The following is a 22,824-nucleotide window of genomic DNA, read 5'->3' as shown; positions in this document are numbered from 1 at the left end:
CACTAGGACGTGGGAGAGTTCAGGACCTAAAATTATTGAATTTGATGTTGAAGCCAGAGGGTTGCAGGGTTCCCGATTGGGAGATGAGGTGTTGTTCTTCCAGTTAGTGTTAAAATGTGGCGCTGGAAAAGCACAGCAGGTCAGGCAGCATCCAAGGAGCAGGAGAATTGATGTATTGGGCATGTCAGCACTTCATCAGAAATGTGGGTGGTGGAATACGGCTGAGAGATAAATAGGGAGGGGTGTTTGGGGTTGGGGGAAGCGAGCTAGGGAGGCAATAGGTGGTTGTAGATGGAGGGTAGTGGTGAGAGGGTGGAATGGATAATTGGAAAGGAAGATAGACAGGTGGGACTGTTCAAGAGGCCAGTGCCGAGTTGGAGGGTTGAATCTGAGATAAGGTGGGGGGTGGGGGATGGGAGATGAGGAAACCTTCATGCTGTGTGGTTGAAACTTCCCAAGATGGAAGATCAGGTGTTCTTCCTCCAGGTGCCGGGTGGCTCGGATTTGGGGATGGAGGACTTGCATGTCCTTGGCAGCGTGGTGACGGAGGGGGTGGGGGGGAAACCGAAGTGGTCGACTACAGGGCGGTGGGGTTGGTTGGTGCATGTGTCCCAGAAATGTTCCATGGAATATTCCACAATTTGGCGTCCTGAGAGCAAGGGACACAATCGGTGAGGTGTTTGGGTGAGCAGGGAAATCTCTGCTGGATGTGGGAGGATCCAGTGGTGCCTTGGATGGAGTTAAAGGGAAGGTGTGGGCACAGGTTTTCCACCTCTTGCAGTGGCAAGCGAAGGTGCTTAGAGTGGAGTGTGGGTTGGTGGGGAGTGTGGATCTAACGTGGAAGTCACAGAAGGTATGGTCTCTGTGGAATGCTGAAAGGGGTGGGGAGGGAAATATATCTCAGGTGCTTGGATCTGATGGTGGAAAGAGCAGAGGATGATGCGTTGTATCTGGGTGGAAGGTGAGGATGGTGGGATTCCATCTTTGTTGCATTTGAAGGGGTGGGGTTCAAGGGCAGTGGTGTGGGAAGTGGAGGAGATACACTGGAGGGCATTGTTGACCACATGGGAGGGGAAATTGCAGTCCTTGAAATAGGAAGCCATTTGGTATGTTCTGAAGTGTTCTTCCAGCTTGCATCAAACTTCACTGGAACACTGCAGTAAGCATGAGACAGAGATGTTGGACAGGGAACAGTCTTGTGTGTTAATGAGCAGGCAACTGGAAGCTCAGGTTCTTTTTTGCAGCACAATGTAGATCATCAGCCACCATTTCCACCACCGCCACTGAGATGCGAGAAGGTTCCTGTCTCCTCCATTAACAGCTTTCCACCTTCCCACTCCTTTATCTTTCCAAATGATCCTGTGTCTCTTTGGGCTCTGTCCCCACCTATTATTTACTCTTTAACCCCTGTCTCCTGTAGTCCAAAGATCTGTAGGTTCGGTGAATTGGCCCAGCTAAGGTTCCCGTAGGGTTCAGGGATGTGCATTAGTTCGGGGGAAATAGAGAGTAATAGAATAGGAGAATGGGTCTGGGTGGGATAAACTTCGGAGGGTGGGTGTGGAATTGTTGGGCCAAAGGGCCTGTTTCCTGAAGGGATTCTAATTTTCCCAGCTGTCATCGGTTCTGAGGAAGGGTCACTGGACCCATGATGACCCATGGTGTGTGTAGGAGGCGGAAAGGGGAAAGTGGCAGCAGAAACCAGATGAAATGTATCAGTGTAGACTGGGAGGGTTTAGTTACACTCTGGGCAGGTAGTTAGTCTGAATTAGAAACTCTTGGTCCCACGTTTGCAGCAAAGGGGAAGATGGCTTGGGCCTCAGGTAGTGAGAAGTCCTGGGTTATGGCCACCATCTTTATTTGGGGCAAGGTACAGCAAGGAGCATGCACGGGTCCTCTTCCTGGGTGGGGGCGGGGTGATTTGAAGAGGAGCATTTACACATCAAACACATACCAAGAGAAGTGTTTACCTTCACTGTTCATCATGCACTGACTGAGCTTTGTTTTGTGAATTCATTTTATAGGATATTAATTGAGGATAATTGAGACTGGGATCTCAATAAACAAGTTTCTCCAGATAGCAGAGTCCTCAGGATCTGAATATCATTGGGATTTAACTGTGGAACGAGAAAGGTTTGTCTGTTCTGTCTGTGGGAAAATATATCTTCAATATTTTTGTCAAGCCAAAAGCAGAACGATGTTCAAGTTCATGGTTGGATCACCCTTGGGGTATGTGTTCAATTCTTGGCCCTCTAGCTGTGGAAGGAGGTATTGGCCTGAGAGAGAGCACAGATTTATCCAAATTACACCTCGTCTTTTTGCAGGAGCTGTCAGATTTAGTCTCACTCATCCACTTTATAATGTTAATCTGTAAACTCCCGACTTCCAATTCTCTGCAAATTTCTCGTGGACTCAAATTCCAGCACCATTTCAGGTGGAACGTTCCAGATTCTGACAACTGTCTGTTCATTCAGAAACTGCTGAAGTCCATTTTGACTCTGGGGTTACAAAGGGCTGAATTGAAAGATGCAATGCTGGTCTGAGCTCCCATTGAGGTGCATTGGAACAGTACAGGAGGATGAGGGAAGTGTAGGTGTGAGCAGACAATGAAAATGGCAGGGCTGCACTGTGAGGGCTGCTTGGCTCAATGAGAGTGTTTTGCAGTTGGGTGTAAATAGTGAGGTGAGACAGGGAGAAGGTGAAGCTGAAACTCCGTTTTAGTTCAGGCCTTTCAGAAATTCACAGTCCCAATGGGAATAGCCAATTTGTCAGTGATACCTGTGGAGTATTTAAGTTTTTAAAGTGTGACATATCAGCTTAAGTAAAGATTTTTTTTTGTTATTATAATGGACATGTTTGAAGTGAAGGAAGGTTACTCACTCATTTAAATTCTCTTAATGGGAGTAACTAGATGAATGTAGAGAGACGTTGTGACAGGAGCCCTCAGACCTGTGGTGTGCACCTCTTGCACAATGTGGGAAATAAGGGCCGCTTCCAGTGTCCCTGACGGCTATGTGTGCAGGAAGGGTTCCCATCTGCAGTTACTGGGAAACTGCTTTTCAAAGCTGGAGCTGAGAGTAGACTCACTGTGGAGCATCTGCAATACTGAGTATGTTATGGACAGCACGTTTAGTGAGTTAGTCACACTGCAGGTGAGGGTTACACAGGCAGAAAGGGAATGGGTGAACATCAGATCGAGTAAAAGGCTCAGGAAGTGAGTACAGGAGTCCCCTGTTGTTATCCCCTTCTCATACAGATACTGTATACCGCTTGGGATTCTGTAAGGGCGGGAATGGGTGGGGTGGCTTCTTGGGAAATCAGCATCAGCCAGGTTCATGACACCACAGAGAGCTCTGCTGATGAGACCAAGAGGAATGATAGTGGCAGGGTTATAATGACAGGGGATTCAATAATCAGGGGTACAGCCTGGCACTTCTGTGCCCACAGACATGAATCCAGGATGGGATGTAATCTCCCTGGTGCCAAGATCCATGATATCATGGAGTGGCTGCAGGACGTTCTGGAGCTGGAGGGTAAACAGCCCATGGTGGTGCAACACACAGATACCAACGACATCGCTAAACAGAGGGATGAGGGCCTGAAAGCTGGATATAGGGAGAGCAGAGATACATTAAAATGTAGCTCCTGAAATGTAATAATGTCAGACTTACTCCCAGTGCCATGTGCTAATGAGAGCAGGAATGAGAAGGTAGATCAGCTGGATGTGTGGCTGGGGTAATGGTGTAACCAGAGAAGGGTTATGATTCTTCAGGCACTGGGACCGTTTCGGGGACGGACCTGTACCAGCCTGACCGGTTACCCCCGGGCAGAGCTGAGACACATCCGTTGGGACTTTTGCCAGTTCTATTGGTGAGTTTGTAACTAGTCTGGCAGGGGAATGGGAACTAAAGTGTAGGCTTAGATGGGTCAGATTCAGGACAGGGAATGGGAGGTAGAATATTAGTGATTTTTAGATTAGATTAGATTACTTGCAGTGTGGAAACAGGCCCTTCGGCCCAACAAGTCCACACCACCCCGCCGAAGCGTATCCCACCCATACCCCTACATCTACATCTACCCCTTACCTAACACTACGGGCAATTTAGCATGGCCAATTCACCTGACCTGCACATCTTTGTGACTGTGGGAGGAAACTGGAGCACCCGGAGGAAACCCACGCAGACACAGGGAGAACGTGCAAACTCCACACAGTCAGTCACCTGAGGCGAGAATTGAACACGGGTCTCTGGTGCTGTGAGGCAGCAGTGCTAACCACTGTGCCGCCCACTAATGTAGTTAGCGGCTCAGAAAGCCAAAGGAAAGGAGGATTAAATGAAGATTGAGTCCCTCTTCATCCATCAGTCCTGACATCCTAGGAAGGTGAGTCAACAAAATCTGGAGCTTTGTACATGTCGATGACTCTGTGCTTCAGCAAAATGGTGGAAATCTGCAATAAAAACAAAAAGCGCTGGAGATCCTCAGCAAGTCTATCAGCATCTGAAATGGTGACAGATGCAGGAAACATTGCAGCTTTGAAGTGTTTAGATGATCACACCAAGCACTACAATATTGGTTACATGCTGAGTGCCAGAACGTGGAACTAGCATAAATAGGTGCTTGATGACCAGCATGAATACGATGGGGCTGGAAAGGTGACGTTTCGGGTCAGGGCTATTTATCAAGACTGACAAAGGGTCCTGACCCAAAACATCAACCTTCCTTCTCCTCTGATGCTGCCTGACCTGCTGCACCTCCCCAGGTCCACTTTGTACAGACTCTGACTTCCAGCATCTGCAGTCCTCAACTATCTTCCCATCCCAGGACTCATCTGGTGATCCTCCTTTACACACTCTCAATAACCAGGAGAGCCTTCCTTGGAAAAGGGGAACAAAGGTGTATACAGTACTCCAGGTGTGGTCTCACCAAGGCCCTTCCAGAAAGGGATCCCTGTCCCCATCTTATCCATAATGGTCATCAAGCACACATGCCTGGTGTGATCATCTCAACACTTCTTCAAGGCTGCAATGTTTCCTGCATCTGTCACCATTTCAGATGCTGCCAGACCTGCTGAGGATCTCCAGCACTTTCTGTTTTCTCTGTTATAGAGTATTGAAAGGGGGGATTTGCAGTTGAGAAATTCAAACTAAACTTCATGTTACTTGATCCGTGCCGATCTGAATATCATTGGCCTTTTCATCTGGAAGGAAAGGTGTGTATTCTGTCCGTGGGTGAATATTTCAAATGTCAGTGTGACTGGAAAAGTACTGAGACAGTGAAGTCCATGTTAGTGTGGGGACTTGGTTTTTGAAAGTCTAAAAAATCATGGCACATTTCCCTGGAATAGTCAAGCCACAGATTGGTTTTGTATGAGGACAATTAGCCATGAAACCAGAAAGACCAAAGGATTCCTGCATCATGGAAAAATCTATGAAAATGGGATTGTTGTAATAGAGTGAATTATGTAATCCATTGGTGTTGTCACATCGGTTCCAGCGCCGTAGGGAAACACGGGAAATGTGATGAATGCAGTGTAGGTTTCAGTTATTCAACTGGAAAGGTGAAGAAGAAATTTACAAGGATGATGCCAGGTCTCAGGAGTCTGAGGTACAGGGAGAGGTTGGACAAGTGAGGACTTTTTTGTTTAGAGCAGAGGACACTGTGGGGGAATATTTTATAGAAGTGTATAAGACCATGAGAGGCATGGGTAAGGTGAATGAACTCGGTCTTTTTCCCAGGGACTCAAGTGTTGGAGGGCATCAGGTTAAAGTTAGAGGAGAAAGAATACATGGGAAACTGAGGGGCAACTGTTCTACACAAAGGTGGTATGTATATGGAATGAGCTGCCAGTGGAAGTGGTTGAGGTGGGTATATTAACAACAAGTAAAAGACATTTGGACAAATGCATGGATAGGAAAGTTTCAGAAGCAGATGGGCCAAGTGCAGGGAAATGGGGTTAGTGTGGATGGACATTCTGATTGGCATGGGCCAGTTTGGGCCAAAGGGCCTGTCTCTGCTGCAGGATGCTATAACTCTAAGTGCATTTGCTATTTCTCCCCCTAACTCTGTTGGTATCCTGGGATGTATTCCATCAGGGCAATGAGACTTGTCTACCTTTAACTCCATTAACTTGTCCAGCTCTAACTCTTTCGTGATAATGATTGTTTCTTGGTCCTCACCTTCCTCAGTCTCCTTATCAATTACTGGCATGTTCTTCGTATCCTCCACTGTGAAGCCTGACTGCTGTGTGCTCATATTCCTGAACCCTGCTGGATAGGAATAACCAGGCACAGAACTCTGAGAGGGCTTCTTTGAGTCTTTTATTGATGAAACATGGCAGTTACATGGATAGTGTACATGCAAAACACCTCCAGGCAGCATCAGGTAACTCCCCGCCTGTCCGATGTGCCACTCCCATTCTTAAACCTTTGTGGTTTGGGACCTTGAATAGAGACTGTCTCTCAGTATTATCTCCATGGCAACGGCAGTTAGAAAGTCGAGGTCAGTTCAGCACTTTGTGGTTAACCACCCCCGCCCCCCCAACGCCCCCGTGGCTCCCTCAAGTACCTGACAGGCAGTTCAGTTTCCGTGGGGCTCTCTATCAGGATGCTGATGTGCAGGAGCCAGGGTTGGGGTGGGGTGGACAAAGTTAAAAATCACGCAACACCAGGTTATAGTCCAAGAGGTTTATTTGGAAGTACAAGCTTTTGGAGTGTGCTGTGATTTTTAACTTGATCAGGATTATCTCTATGGTAACAGTTAAGTGCTTCAACAATTACAGAGGCCATGTGTTCCCCACACAATAGGTTCCCCTCGAGCAGTGTAAACTGCTATTCTGTCCCTGGGGAGAGCTACTCATCACTTTTTATCCCCAAATCCATCATGCTTTCTGTTGATCTTTGAGGTTTTAAAATCTCTGAATTTATCCTTGGTCTTTGCCAATTTGTATGCCTTCTACTTCAATTTCATAGACTCCCTTATTGCCTTAGACATGGCAGATTACTCCTTTTCCTACAGTCCTTCCTTTTCACTGATATATACTTTTGCTGAGAAATTTGAAAAATTACTTTGATATTCCTCCACTGTCTGAGAACTGTCCCACAGTAAAGTCTTTGCTTCCAGTCTGCATTAGCCAACTCCTGCCTCATCCTATTGTAGTCTCCTTCGTTTAAGCTCAGGATCTTGGGATTGGATTTAATCTTCCCGCTTTCCATCTGTGTTCTAAATTCTATCAGACTTATCACAAGTCTTTTTATCAGATTATGAGGTGAGACGATGTTTCCTGGGAGTTTTGGGTTTCATTGTCAGCGACCACCTTGGCTTTGTAATAAAGTACAGGATAGATATTCACAACACAAGGTCTAAAATCATAAATCACTGTCTCCCCTCAGTTTAAAATTGCAAAATCATTATCTCCTACACGCTTCCTCACTATCTAAGTTTGGAACACTAATCCACCTGACTATCCTGCTGTTTCTGAAGATCTCCTTTGGTGAAGATGGTGAGTTTTGGATTCATCTTTCTGGTTATTACTGTAAGAAGATAAGCACTGGGCACAGGAGAGGCAATGCAGCCCTTCGAACCAGCTCCACCATTTAATACAGTGATGATTGAGCTCACCTCTGTCTCAACTGGATTTTCCCGCCAGCTCTCTCTCACCCTTCAACCCATTGCAAATTCAACAACTGTATCTCTTCATTAAATTGGCTCATTGTCCTGGCATCCACCGCATTTTGAAAAGGGAATTCCACAGATTCACAACACATCGAGATAAGTACATTCTTCCTCATGAGAATAGAATAGAGTCCCTATAGTGCAGAAACAGGGTATTCATCCATCGATTCCACACCAACCCTATGATGAGCATCCCATTCAGACCCACTCATTCCCTGTAACCCTGCATTTCCCGTGGCTAATTGCCTAACCAGCACATGCATGGACCCTGTGAGCAATTTGGCCTGACCAATCCACCTAACCTGCACATCTTTGGACTGTGGGAGGAAACTGGAGCACCGAACAAAACCATGCAGACATGGGGAGAATGTGTAAACTCCACACAGTTGCCTAACGCTGGAATCAAACCCGGGTCCCTGACGCTGTGAGGCAGCAGTGCTCGCCACTGAGCCACCTCTGCTTAAAATCTGCTGCCCATTATTACCCTCCCCACCCCACAATTGGCTGAATGTATATTCCTTACGTCAGAAGTCCGGGTGTCTAAGTGGATGTCTCAGTAAATCCCAGTGACAGCCCACATGTCCTGTGTGTCTGAATAGATATCCTATAGACAACACCCTCCAGCCCACACTTTCTTTCACTTTCCAGGGGCAGGTCCCCAGAGGCTTCATGGGGACTACAACTCCCACAAGCCCTGAGGCAGGGACCACACGTGTGTGGGGAAACCCAGCCATGTACATGGACAGAATGTGGACGGGTTTTGGAGCATGTTCTTTGGGGTAACTAGCAGAAAGCATTTCACACTGTGAATGGCTGGAGAAGGGACGCATCTGCCTATAATATTGATCTGTTGGGGGGGTCAAAGTGACACTACGCCTAGATGGGACCAAGTTCCATTCGCAACTTGTCATAACAGTGGGAATTGACCAATGGGAAACAAGGAAGAATCTGACCCATTCTCCCAGCCTGAAGGTTCCTCTTCTGTCCAGGATCTGCCACCTCCCTTTCTGTTTCCTTTTGTTTCATTCTGCTGTTACATTATTGACTTGCAGCAACTGAAGTGAAAGGAAGTGAACCCAGAAAGTGTGCAGACTCTAACCAGGCACGGGAAGTGCTGGCAGAGACCTGTTTATCAACAACTCCATGAGAATGGGGAGGGTGTACTTTAGGGGGTAGCAGAGTCAGAATGGTAGGAGAGAGTAAGTGGGCTGGAGGGTTACAGCTTTTGGGGGAGAAAGGGGAAAAAGATATTCCAGAGAAACTAGAATTGTCTGTTCTGAATTTCTAATCTGTACATATTCCTTTAGACAGGGTGCTAGATGGTGAAGATTTGCAGACTGAAATCTCAAAATCACATGCAGATTGTGATTAAGTTAACCAGTATTTGATGAACCAAAGATGGAATGCTCTGCCCCAGAGGGCAGTGGAGGCCCAGTCTCTGGATTCTTTTAAGAAAGAATTGGATAGAGCTCTTAAAGATAGTGGAGTCAAGGGGTATGGAGATAAGGCTGGAACAGGATACTAATTAGGAATGATCAGCCATGATCATATTGAATGGCGGTGCAGGCTCGAAGGGCAGAATGGCCTACTCCTGCATCTATTGTCTATTGTCTATTGTCTATTGTCTATTGGAGAATCACTCGGCCAAAATCCTGCAACACTCTCTCTCCCAGCATTGTCGGTCTATCTGCGCCAAATGGACTGTGAATGGTTCAAGACAGGAGCTCACTACCATCTTCTCAAGGGTAACTAGAGATGGGGAATAAATGCTGGCTGAGCCAGTGATGCCCATATCCTGGAAATGGGTTCTATCTCTCATTGCTGAAACCCAGTTGTTGTTACTGCAGGATGATGAGGGACGCTGAGTGCATCCTCCAGGAGGCAGCACCATCACATTACCCCCACCTACACCCACACAGTAACACCACAACGCCAATGGAACAAAAGGCAGTGAGGCTAAAGGAGGACTGAAATATAGTTCTTCAAGGTAAAGTCATGAAAGGGGATTGGAACACAGCAGGAACAGGAGACTGAGCTGGATGGTCAGCTGTTTCCCATTGAATGGTGGAGCAGGATTGAAAGGCTGAATGGTCTCCTGCTGCTATCTCCCAGGTATGTATATAGTCATGGAGCACGGGTAGGAAGGAGTGGGCAGGGATTCTCCAGGAGATTGCACTTCCACATCAGTTTTCAGTGAGGGATGGTTTGATGGATTTTATTTAACATTTATCTTTAACACAAGGTTTCTAAATTTTGGCTTTAAAATGTTGCAAAAGCTTTTTGCACAGCAAATAAAATGAAAGAAAATAACGTAAACTGTCTGAATATAACAGTTTTAACGCTTTCAACCTCCTGTAAAACAAAATCCTGTCTATTCCCAGACACCATCACTTTCCAGCTACTCAAACTCCAGGGAAATATTCCCTCCCTGTCTGAACCTTTGGTTTGATTTAACTGCTTTTCAGTTGTCATTCTGTGAGGTGTGAAGCGTTCTTTTTCCCCATTTCTCTGACCCAGAAATGTGAGTACAGCAACCTTCCCACCATCAAAATTATCATTCTGCCATTGTGCTTTTGGTTAACCTATAATCTCCAGCAGTGCAAAAGTGAGGACCGCAGATGCTGGAAACCAGAGCCTTGATTAGAGTGGTGCTGGAAAAGGCCTCTCGCCAAAACGTTGATTTTCCAGCTCCTCGGATCCTGCCTGACCTGCTGTCCTTTTCCAGCACCACTCTAATCTACACATATAATCACCAGCAGTAAACCATTTGTGTAACCAATTGAATATTTCCAAACAAAGCCTATTACAGGTCAAGCAAACCATTACAAGTGACAGAGTGAGAAGGGACTAAATCAAAGTAGAGTTGTGGGGAGGGGGTAGCGGTGGAGATAAAGTACTATCTCCCCTGCGGTGCCCATAGAGAGCATTGATCCACACTACATGCTCCTTCTCCAAGGACACCCTGCTGTGTAGCCTTTATCCTCAATCATAGAATAAAATCCCTACAGTGTGGAAGGAGAGCAGTGGCCCATCAGACACCACTGACCATCAAAAGAACATCACGCCCAGAGCACTCTAACAGTGTAACACTGCATTTCCCATGATGCACCTATTCTGCACAATCCTGGACACTGGACAATTTAGCACAACTGATCCACCTAACCTGCACATCTTTGGACTGTGGGGAAACCAGAGCACCTGGAGGGGACCCACACTATCACGGGGAGAATGTGGGGACTCCACACAGGCCGTTGACCAAGGCTGGACTCCAACCTTGTACCTGGTGCTGTGAAGTAGCCGTGCTACAATCACAATTTAAATCAAAACGGATGATCCCTGCTCATTGTCGCATTGCTGTTTGTGGAGACTTACTGCTCAGAGAGACATCCTGAGGTTCAGAAAGTGGCAATGTAAGTTCAGTCACCTCCAGCCCAGTTAATGTGGTTAACAACGACATCAATACTCCAACAGTGTCATCATGTACAAGGTCCACTCCTGACTCTGATGGACAGTAACATCAGAATCAGAGTCCTGCAGTCCACACGGAGCAGGTGGATGACCACGTCCCTGTGAGCACTCACTGGGCTCTCAATCGTGTTGAAGATGCAGCAAATCCCGTGTCACACAGAGGGGTGAACAGCTCCTACCCAGTGTGAACACGCTGGGGTCTCAGTGGGGCAGGATGAATCACTGAATCCTCTCTCACATGCGACCATCTGAATGGCCTCTCCCCCAATGTGGGCTCACTGGGGATTCCGCAGGTGCTGCATTTGAGTGAATCTCCCCCCACACTGGGAACAAGTGAATGACCTTTCCCTAGAGTGAGCTCGCTGGTGTTTAAGCAGGTCAGAGGACTGAGTGAATCCTTTCCCACACACTGAGTAGGTGAAAGGCCTCTCCCCAGTGGGAATGCACTAATGTCTCCGCTGGTGAGAGATTTGAATGAATGCTTTCTCACACATGGAGCAGGTGAAGGGTCTAAATCCACTGTGCTATCTCTGGTGCCTCAGCAGATTGTAAGATCGAGTAAATCCCTTCCCATACGTGGGGCAGGTGAACAGCCTCTCCGCAGTGTGACTGTGTCGGTGGGTGTCCCACTGGTAGGGGTAAGAGAATTCCTAATTCTAATTGAGTACGTCCTCCTGTTTTCTCGTTTGTTATCGACAATCGCATTCCCCTCGCACCAGAGCCTGTTCCAGTGTTACAGAAACAACAGAATGGTCAGCTACAGCTGGTCACCTGACTGATCACTGGACACGAACGGTTCACTCTCCACAGATGCTGCCAGACCTACTGAATTTTTCTAGCAATTTCTGATTTCCCAGCATTTGCAGATGTTTAGTTTTCCAAAACTCATCGTGTGTGTTTCAGAGGAGTTTATTGATGAAATTAGACGGTTTTGAAAGTTGTACATTAGGTCACACATCAGCTATGATCATCATGAATGGCAGAGCAGAGTTGAGGGGCTGAATGGCCTCCTCCTGTTCCAATGAAAGTTACCCATCGGCAGCTTGTTGTTACATTTCCCCTCACTGCTCACTTCACCTCCATGTCTAACACACTGTTACTGACTGAACAAACCTGCTCATGGTCAGTGGCTCCCTCTCCTGCCACCCGGGTTTAACTCTCATCATGGAATGCTGTCTTGTATTACTGCAGGAATGCCCACAAGGACTAATCCTGGATGTTCAACGTTTGGGAGAAGATTTGTAGCTCGGGTGCTCATTGTTGTGGTTCTGTTTGCCGAGCTGGGAATTTGTCTTGCAAACGTTTCGTCCCCTGTTGAGGTGACATCCTCAGTGCTTGGGAGCCTCCTGTGAAGCGCTTCTGTGCCGTTTCCTCCGGCATTTATAGTGGCCTGTCTCTGCTGCTTCCGGTTGTCAGTTCCAGCTGTCCGCTGTAGTGGCTGGTATATTGGGTCCAGGTCGATGTGTTTGTTCATAGAGTCTGTGGATGAGTGCCATGCCTCTAGGAATTCCCTGGCTGTTCTCTGTTTGGCTTGCCCTATAATGGTAGTGTTGTCCCAGTCGAATTCATGTTGCTTGTCATTTGTGTGTGTGGCTACTAAAGATAGCTGGTCGTGTCGTTTCGTGGCTAGTTGGTGTTCATGGATACGGATCGTTAGCTGTCTTCCTGTTTGTCCTATGTAGTGTTTTGTGCAGTCCTTGTCCCATGCAATGATCACGCAGTTTTGTCAATTTGTATTTTAAAGAATTGTCATGAGATTCCTGTTTATTTAACAGTATTATTCATTTATTCTATTCTTATTTTAAAATATTGTTTAATTTCCAGTTCATTACACACAGAAACTACCTAATTAATTCCCATTCAAATTACAACAATAAACAGCTGATTAGTTTTCATTTGAGAAACTACAATGAGACACAATATTGCAGTCCTACCGTCCTGAGTGGGAACATTATGAAAGGAGCTTGTGGAGCTGTGGTAGTATCTCTATTACTAAACCCGAGGGAAGGTTTCAACTCACACCTTCAACAGAAATATATCAAGAGCTATCTGAATGTTGATTAGAGAGTACCTGAGCACAGACTGAATTACTATTCAATCCAACATTAGATCTGCTTTTATCTATTATATCAATCATCACAAAATCTGATACTTATCAGATTGCCAGGTTACCAAGAAATATGTGTTGGAAAATTTGCTTTAGCCACTTTGCTTTTACAAAAGACTTTCATCTATCCCTGTTTTCTCTAAGTGAAAGAAATCTGAAGAAGATTTTCACTTTTACGAAAAAAGGGGACATGTTTCCAATATAAATTAATGCTTCTTCGACTAACGCCTTTTCAGATTATGTAAGGTTTCATAATAATGCTTTAATTTCGGATAGTGGGGATATCTGTATCGAATTCTGTCGCTTATAAATTCCTGGAGAATATTTGAAACTGTTGCAGAATTCAAGATTACGATGTCTAAGTAATTAGATTGATTTTTTTTTGTTACAAAGGGGCAAGTCCAAACAATTGAAACACATTAAACATTGTTCTCTCATGCTATAAATTTGAAATAAAGTTGATACCTTCTTCAGTAAACTAACAAACTCTACCATCTATTACTTGTCAGTCAGCTGATTGCCTACTTTGTAACTAAATGTTGTGATTCATCTAAATATTACTCTGTCCTTTGATCAAAGTGAATTTGTAATTGTTGTTCAGTTTATGAATTGTCAGATACTTGTTTTTATTTTTCCATTCACCTGTTCATTTTGACCGTAAGATTGAAATGCTTTGAAAATATTGGAGTTTATCATTTAAAAATAAGGTTTGCACATCTCTCACATATCTCATTTCTTGTATTATGATTCAAGAATGTTTTCTGGTGGAATTCAAGTAAATTCCAGACATTTGTTCACTTCAAATAAGGTCTTTAACACCCAGTTATCAATCTGATGTTAATGTTTCAGCTGGTTACATTGACATTGATTAGGTACTCATTCAGAGAGATCAACTGACAATTATAAACTATTTGCAGGATTATTGAATTGAAAGAAAGATTCAGACGTGCAAACATTTTTTGGAAGGAATTGCTTTTTCATTCAAATGTGTAGGCTTTTCAAGAATTCTATATCGCCTTTCACTGGTTTTCTTGAAGAGAAATCAAATTTATAATTCATGTGAATGCAAATGTGTTCGTATTTTGAAATTTGCATCAGATTTAAGAAGAAAAAGAGGAAGAATTAACATGAAAACTTCAGTGAATAGAAAGCACAGTAAATTAAATTGACAGAGGCAACTTTTAGTATTATCTCTGAATATTCAGTCAAATATTTCTAATGTCAAAAGAGAGTGGTGCCGGAAAAGCACAGCAGGTCAGGCAGCATTCCAGGAGAAGCAGAATCGACGTTTTGGGAATGAGCCCTTCATCAGGAATCTTTTCTGATGATGGCCTAATGCCCAACAGGTTGATACACCTGCTCTTTGGATGTGCCTGCCCTTTTCCAATGCTACAGCTTTCCTCACTTTCTCCAACTATGTTAAATGAACATGAACTGAAAATGTTCGCGTCAGCAGTTGAACAAGACCAAATTAACACATTTTTTGCAATATTTATAGTGAAAACCTGTTTGAGAACATGCAACAAATCAGATCAAACAACACCTCTTGCCGTTAGAACCCTTGGCCATTCATAATAAAGTATAACCATGCTTTGAACAACCAGTATGGTGTATAACTACTGAACTGAAATACCAGAGGACAACAATTGCATTTATTGGAGGGAATGATAACCAGATCTTTTATGTGATAATGGTGATTGATCTCAGAAACAATAACATTTTACTGTGATTATTCCACTGAACAGTACTTAGATGGTCATGAAGAGCTTTGTGCGGCTTTATGTGCAGTGTTTTGTGTGAACGTTGATTTCAGTAACATTGAGATATTTTACAAGATTGACAATTGACAGTTAAAGATAAGTTTTAAATGCAACATTTTAAAAAATTGTCAGTTTTGTTTAGCAAAACACAATTCTAAGTTTATGGAATCCCTACTGTGTGGAAACAGGCCATTTGGCCCAACAAATCTACACTGACGTTCCAAAGAATAATCCACTCAGCACCATTCTGCTCTCCGATTACTGGACATTTACCCCTGACTAATGCACATAACCTACACATCCCTGAACAGAACATGCAGCTTAGCATGGTCAATGTACCTAACCTGCATATCTTTGGATTGTGGGAGTTAACCAGAACATGCAAACTCCACAAAAACATGTGGCCGAGGATGGAATCAAACCCAAGTGCATGACACTGTAAGACACGAGTGCTAACCACTGATCCTCTGTTCTCAATGCCTAACCCCATGCAAGAAGTGAGATAAGTGAGAGACGTGCAAAGTCAAATTTCAAATGAACACTCTCTGATGTTGCCAAAGCGTATCAATCTTACATTCAATATGTATAGGTGAATCGAAAACAAAAAATAGAAATCCCTGACAAATCATGAATGAACAATAATTAGAAAATTAATATGATCAAAGGGAACAACAATATTCAGGTGAATTGCATTGTTTAAATACAAATTTGGGAATGAGCTAACTAATGAATAACGGGAAGTGACATTTGTTTATTTCACTGATGACGAAATTGACTTGCTTTTCATCTTTGTAACACTGCAGAATAACAATTTATGTGCCTGAAATGTTTGAATTAAGCTCTTCCCAATAAAAGAAATCAGTACAATCACATTGACTTCTTCATCTTTAAGACTGCAACAATATCAAATACTTTCCAGGAATTTAGAACTAGCAGAATTAGTTAATTTGGTTTCTTGGGAACTCAAAGAGAATAAACAGCAGATTCTGTGAATTAGTCATTCAATGTGATTATTCAGCTGAAGACAACATCCCATCTTTGCAAAAATGCTCAACTTTGAAAAATTCAAAATCCATTGTCATTGTTTAATGAAACAATACAGAAATGTTAATTCTTTTTCATTTGACTTAACAAAACGCAGGAATTATACATGATTTTGTGTCATGAAAAATACTTCAATCTTATGATGATTAGAAATACAGTAAATGTTCGCATCAAAGTGAAATATATTTAAATGAATTCAATTATGTTTCTGCGGGTAAAATAAGAATTAATATTAACAATGATTGAGAGATTGCACACTATATTAGTTATTCATGTAAAGACCCATAATTCCACATTCACAGCACGTACTGGATTGAATAATTATTAGGTATGAGCAACAACTGAATTATAAAATTCGATCAATGAATTTAGAAATAATGAGAAATCTCGTTTTGCTATGTGACTGAGGAATATGTGCAAACAAACAGGAATTATTGCAATGAAAAGTAATTGCAGGTCTGTGAATTTAAATTCTGTGATTACGGAGATCATTCAAATAAGCAAACATCAGACATTCACAATTAATGTTGGATGGGAAGTCCTTAGATCCACTGTGGGAAACTTGACCTGAAAATAAAGTTTCATATTGCAATGTTGGTACTCAGAAACAATTGGTTAAATTAAAATGTGAATCTCACTTTACTTGTTCAAAAGACTTTCTTAAATAATTGCACGATTATTACCATGACAATGACTTGATAATGTTGCTATATGAGCAATTAAAATGATTCAATATTTCAAAATATTTGCTGTTATGTTGATTGGATATTTATTAAAATTGGTAAATTGTGGAATAAAATATAGTAACTAGCTTTATGAATTGAAGAAAAAATGAGCCATTCAGTGATTATAGAAATTTTTTTCTTTCTTTACTAAAAACTGAAGGTAACACAAGAAATATAAATTTCTATCAAATGGTTTCATCATAGAGACATGTTATTTTAATTTAGATGATAAATATTATGGTCAGAATTCAGACATTTTTGCCAGAATTTGGAAGAAAGTTAATAGATAATGAAAGTGAGCATGAAAGTGAACAAATGATACAGTCAATGACATTTGGTACATAAAGGAATTATAATAATTGTTCATTATTGTACAGTGATGAATAATGTTGGAATAGAAAAGACAAAGAATTAACATGTTCAAAACAGTTCTTTTCTTACAATTAAATGAAACCAATAATCATTTTGCAAAGCACGTGATTTGGGAAAAAAAAACCCAGTCATTTACTGTGTTATATAAACTGAAAACTACTTCCATTTTGCAAAAATGGAAACTTTCCCAAATTCAAAACTTAGGTTTGCTGAATTATACAACAAAAACGGTTGTAATTTGAAATATCTCTTGCACACAAATTTAAAATAAGTAATCTTAAAGATTTTTAGAATGACAAAACGTTTGTTGTTTGCATGATTGTATTACAGTCAATATCCGTGATAAAGTAGAAGCATTGTTTTAAACAACATAAATCATCTTTAACTACTGAACTGAAATAGAAGATATCAGTTCCACTTGTTGCATGGAATAGTAAACAAATGCTTACTGTTGTCATTGGTTTCAGGAGCAATAAGGTACTTACTCAGGTTATTCTACTGAACAATAATCAGATGGTGATGGAAGTCTTTGTGTTGCTTTATGTGTATTGTTCAGTGTGAACATTGGGTTCGATAAAATTGAGGTATTTGCATGAATTAGGAACAGAGTGATAATTGGGTGCGAATGATCTGATTTAAAATCAGACAGTTTTTGATATTTACGAGGATTGCTGAATGAAACGTTCTTAAACCATCATGCAATCAATGGCATAAGTGAGAGATATGCAAATTGAACTTTCAAGTGAACACACCCTGATATTTTCACACCATTTCAATGTCACATTCAATATAAATAGATGACTGGAAAGCTAAAAACAAATCTCACACAATTCATAAACTGACCAGTAATTAAAAATTGATAAATAATAGCAAGTGACATTTGTTTATTTTACTGAAGAAGTAATTGATCTTTTCTCATATTTATAGCACTGGAACATAAAATTCTGTGTTGTTTTAACTAAGATCTACAGAACAAGAGAAAATTAATGACTATCATGACTTTGTATATTTCAGCTTTATGACTGCAACATTCTCAAATATTTTCTGAGGAATATTGATTGAGTGGAATTAGATACATTTTGCTATGAGTAACTAGAAGAAAGTATATAGCAGATACTGTGATTATTGGAATGGACGATGAGACCTCCAAATAATCTACTGATATTGTGATTGGATATACAGTAAGTGTCAGAATCAAAGTAAATTATAATCAAATCAATTCAAAAATGTTTCCAAGTTTAAAATAAATACAATATTCACAATGATTGAGAGATTGTACATTGTAATGTCCTTGCAGTATTTATTGTACAGAAGCATAATTCCACATTTGTAGCCATTACTGGATTGCACAATTATTAGATATAAGATATATTAGCAACAAACGGATTTTAAAAATATATATTTGTGAATTTGAGAATAATGAGATATCTCATCTTGATATTAGACTGAGTAATATGTAGAAATGAAGAGTAATATCGCAGGGAAAAGTAATTGGAGTTCTCTGAATTTCAAAGGCTGAGATAATTGTTATATTTCACCTGAGCAAAAATCAGATATTTACAAAGAATTTTGCAAGGGATATTATTGGTCGTTTGGTATGTGCATGGGCCTGAACAAATAGGTATTAATATAGTAGCATTGACAACAAGAAATAATGAATGGAATTTTCAAAAAAACACTGCATTTTTACAAAGTCTATGTTAAATTGCTGTGCAATTATTGTAATTGATAATTGCTTTTAGAATCCTGATAGATAAATTGACTTAATATTTTGAAAACACTTTGCTCTGAAGTTGATTGGATATTCATTAAGATTAAGGAACTGAAAATTAAAGCATAAAACTTAGCTGGATGGTGTGAAAAAATCATTCAGCAGCAATTGAATAAAATGATTTTGTTTAAAAATGCAGGCAATGCAAGATTTATATGGTTCCAATAGTTTTATTGAAGAGTCATGTCAATTTTGTTGATGTAATTTTTACCACAATAAATGTTTCGAGATTTATTTTAGAATTAGGAGGAAAAGAATTAGGCCATGAAAGTGACTATTATTGTGAACAAAATACAGGGTCACTGACATTTGATACGGAAAGGAATTCTCATAATTGTGTGATTATTGTTCACTGACATCTAATATGGGAGGAAAAGGAGAATTGTCAACATTTCCGAGCAATTTTGTTTCTTATAATGAAATGAAAATAAATATAATTTTGTCGGGCAATTTGTTTGAAAAAAGGAAACAGTGATTTCATATGACATTTGAGCTGAAGACTCGTTCCCGTTTCCCCCATTGTAGTCTTCACAATAATTTAAAACTTAGTGTTGGTTGAACAAAAGAACAAATGGATATAATTGAAATGTTTTCTTGTACACCAAAAAAAGTAAATGTAAAGCAATTTTATCATGAAAATTATATCGCTCTGAATATAATCATTTCACACACAATAAATGTATGTGTTGAATTGAAATGTCATCATAGCTGTAGAATTGTTTTCACTGGCAGGGAATGAAAACTCAGGAGGCAATCTGAGCTCAGGCATGTGGAAGATGTTTACTCATGCAGCAACCAGTTAATGAAGGGATCGTCCCCCGTGGCCAATCTCGGAAGGGAGATCCATAACACACTGTAACATGTACAGTAAAAAGCAGCATTTTTATGGACTTTCTGCATCACAATGGCCACATGTAATGTGGTTACAGCCCTTCCCTCCTCATCCAGCCACCCAATTGAAACACATAATCGCAGATGGGCATTCTAATGGACATCCCCAGATTCCTATTGGGATCTTTCCATGCATCTTATTGACTTAGATTCCAAAGTTATTCCTGAACTCCCTCAGGCCTCTCAGGATATCTTATCAGTTGGGACATTTTGAGTTCTGCTATTCATTATATTTTATTTTATCAAAGCCAATTACTCCTCATATCGTTCACTGTCTTAATTATATAGTACAAAGAAATAGAAAAGACAGTTAATTTTAGCTTACTTGCTATAAGATTAGTAATATGACTTAGTTATAAAGTTTGTTATATTGTGTAAAATTATACAGCTACTCTTTCTGTCAGGACTTTATAATTAATGAGCAGTCAACATCATACCGTGAAGTTAATTCCTAAAACTAGCTAACTTCAAATCTCTGGCTAAATGCTTTTCTATAATGTTTTTAGGAGGCATTGGTTACATATATCAAACTTATGTTGCAAATTTCCCCTATTATACTCAAGAATCTGTAATTAGAACCTTTGTTTAATATTCTGAGTAACTGTAAAATAATAACTATATCTGACAAATGAACTTTTCTGTTGTCATGATAGCTGCTTAGTGAGGTAACTGGGCTGCACCCTGCAGCTGCTGTTTATTCATTTACTGGGACAATTATCCTTTCATTTATGAGGATCAGGATTGGTCATTTGTCTGTATGTCGGCATGCTGTTATCAAGAAATGTCTGGAATGCTGTAGTCCTGGCGTTGGAGTAGGTCCATTGGTAGTGTGCTTTCTTTTAATTTAAGGCTGAAACAGAATGTTAGTGTCGTTTATCACCCCCTGACACCTTGTATTTTAGTTCTAAGGTAGGCTGCGTGTTTTTGATTGTCAGGCATTTTGTATGAGCCAATATGGACCATTCTATTGCAGGTGGGGGTAGGCCATGCCCAGAACAGCAAATCAGCTAAGATTCAAGTATTGAAATAAAAATCACCATTCGCTACCATTGGTTTCTGTACAATGCAATACGTTTACGTTACTGAGCCTTAATTTCACACTTAAAGCTGGATATACTGGATTTGATCAATTCTTAAATATTAGATATAAGCAACAATTAATCTTAAAAACATTTCATAGCAAACTTAAAAATGATTAGAAATCTCATGTGTGTAAAAATGAACAGCATTTATTGGAGTGTAAAATAATCAGACGTCTCTTAATATGTAAGGACGAATATTAATCCAATGATTTCTGTGAACGTTCAAATGAGAAGGGAACAGATATTATCTGTGAGTGTTGGATAGGGAATCATTAATTAGTTTGTGTTTGCGTTATCCTGGAATAAGAGAACTATTATTCTTCTTTTAATATTGACACTAAGAAATAATGGATTAAATTAAAATGTGAATTTGATGATGTTTGTTTCAAAACCTAAACTGAATTACTGTGTGATTTTTGGAATGACAATGAATTGATAATTAATTTTAGAACTTTGGCAAAGTAAATGATTCAATATTTCCAAATGGATTTGCTCTGATGTTGACTAGATATTTCTTAATCTGTCAGCTGAGAATGCAAATTCTGGCGTGATGACATGGAAAGACATTAGACATTCAGTGAACGTTGATCAGAAATGGTTTGTCATTCACAATTCTCAGATCTTCAAGACTTCTATCCTTGGTTTCTCTACTTGTCTTCTGGAGAAATATAATATATAACAAGAACAAATTCTGCATTGTATTTAATTCATGCAATTTTTCATATCATCAATATTTAGACATTTGAGTCAGAATTATAATGAAAATAAGTCAATAAGGAAGATTTATTTTCACAGAAGCATACAGTCAACAGCATTTATCAACGTATTTGTTTCAATAATGTCTCTGAATAAACGGATAAATACATTTAATGGGAATCTGTTGACAATGTAATGAACCACAATATCATTTTATCATAATTTTTGGATTGGAAATCTATCAGAAAATAAATCCTATATTCAGGACTTGCTTCATCTCGATACATGTTACACGTAGTCATAACATGTCATCATGGGTCTGGGAAAGATGTAGTGTGTAAATTATAATAAGGTGTCTCCTCCATATGTTTGGATCTGGTGAGACTGTGATGTTTGCTATGATTATTCATCCTGAGCACAATAAGGCACGTACAAAGTGTTTTTCACCGACCAGTAATTAATGGTCTTGAAGACCATTACAAGTACTTTGATTTCAATAATGTTGAGCTGATTTCCATGATCTGGGAAATGTTTCACAACATTTTACCAAAATTCTGGATTCTAAGCATTCAATGTGTTTCGTGCAAACACCCTTCACTTGTCATGATTCTCAAGTGAGGTGTCTAATGCTCAGGCACTGGCTGGAAGTCAAGGTGCCAGGAAGTCTGCTTCAACCTCTCCAAAACACAGCTCTTGGGCTGGTTGTAACAGGATCTCCCGAACCTTTGTGAGCTCTTTGACCGGGCTTTCCACTGTTTTCTGGAGCTGGTTACTTTGTCTACTGTTTCCTTTACTTTGACCTTTTTAGCTCTGCTTTCCCCAGCTGTAGGAATATTTAGAATGTTCAATTATGGGCCACAGGTCACTTGACCTTAGCGGACAGATAAAATATGGTTCACTTATTGTTGTAATAACGAATTGAGAATGAATCTTTGCATTTTAACAAATAAAATGTTTCAATTTTATCAGTGGTTTACAATGACATTGATTAGATAGTCATTAAGAGAGATCAACTGACAATTATATTGCAGCTATTTGCAGGATTATTGAATTGAAAAAGGATACAGATGTACAGAGATTTTTTTGGAAGGCATTGCTTTTTTAATTCTAATATCTTTGTTGTTCAAGAGGTCTATGTAGCTGTTCATTGGTTCTCTTGTCCAGATGCTAGTTAATAATTCATATCGCTTTTATTGTGCCCGGAGTTTTGAGATTTGTATCAGATTAAGACGAAAATGAG

General features: G+C 40.7%; 1 long non-coding RNA gene across 3 annotated transcripts in view; it reads left to right on the top strand.

Moving 5' to 3' along the window:
* LOC140458917 (uncharacterized) overlaps positions 1 to 19,559 on the top strand; it is a 30,777-nt gene extending 11,218 nt beyond the window's left edge. Inside the window, exons 5-6 of one of the 3 annotated variants that reach the window (XR_011953744.1) lie at positions 2,022 to 2,130; positions 8,976 to 9,064. This is a non-coding gene — a long non-coding RNA (uncharacterized lncRNA). Of the gene's footprint in view, positions 1 to 2,021; positions 2,131 to 8,975; positions 9,065 to 18,158 lie in introns of those variants that run through there. The other 2 variants (XR_011953743.1, XR_011953742.1) reach the window with 2 other exon arrangements.
* Positions 19,560 to 22,824: the final 3,265 nt, after the last annotated feature.

Source organism: Chiloscyllium punctatum, chromosome 34 (assembly GCF_047496795.1).
Source record: "Chiloscyllium punctatum isolate Juve2018m chromosome 34, sChiPun1.3, whole genome shotgun sequence".
Taxonomy (NCBI): Eukaryota; Metazoa; Chordata; class Chondrichthyes; order Orectolobiformes; family Hemiscylliidae; genus Chiloscyllium; species Chiloscyllium punctatum.
This window is presented reverse-complemented; position numbering and strand designations above follow the sequence as displayed.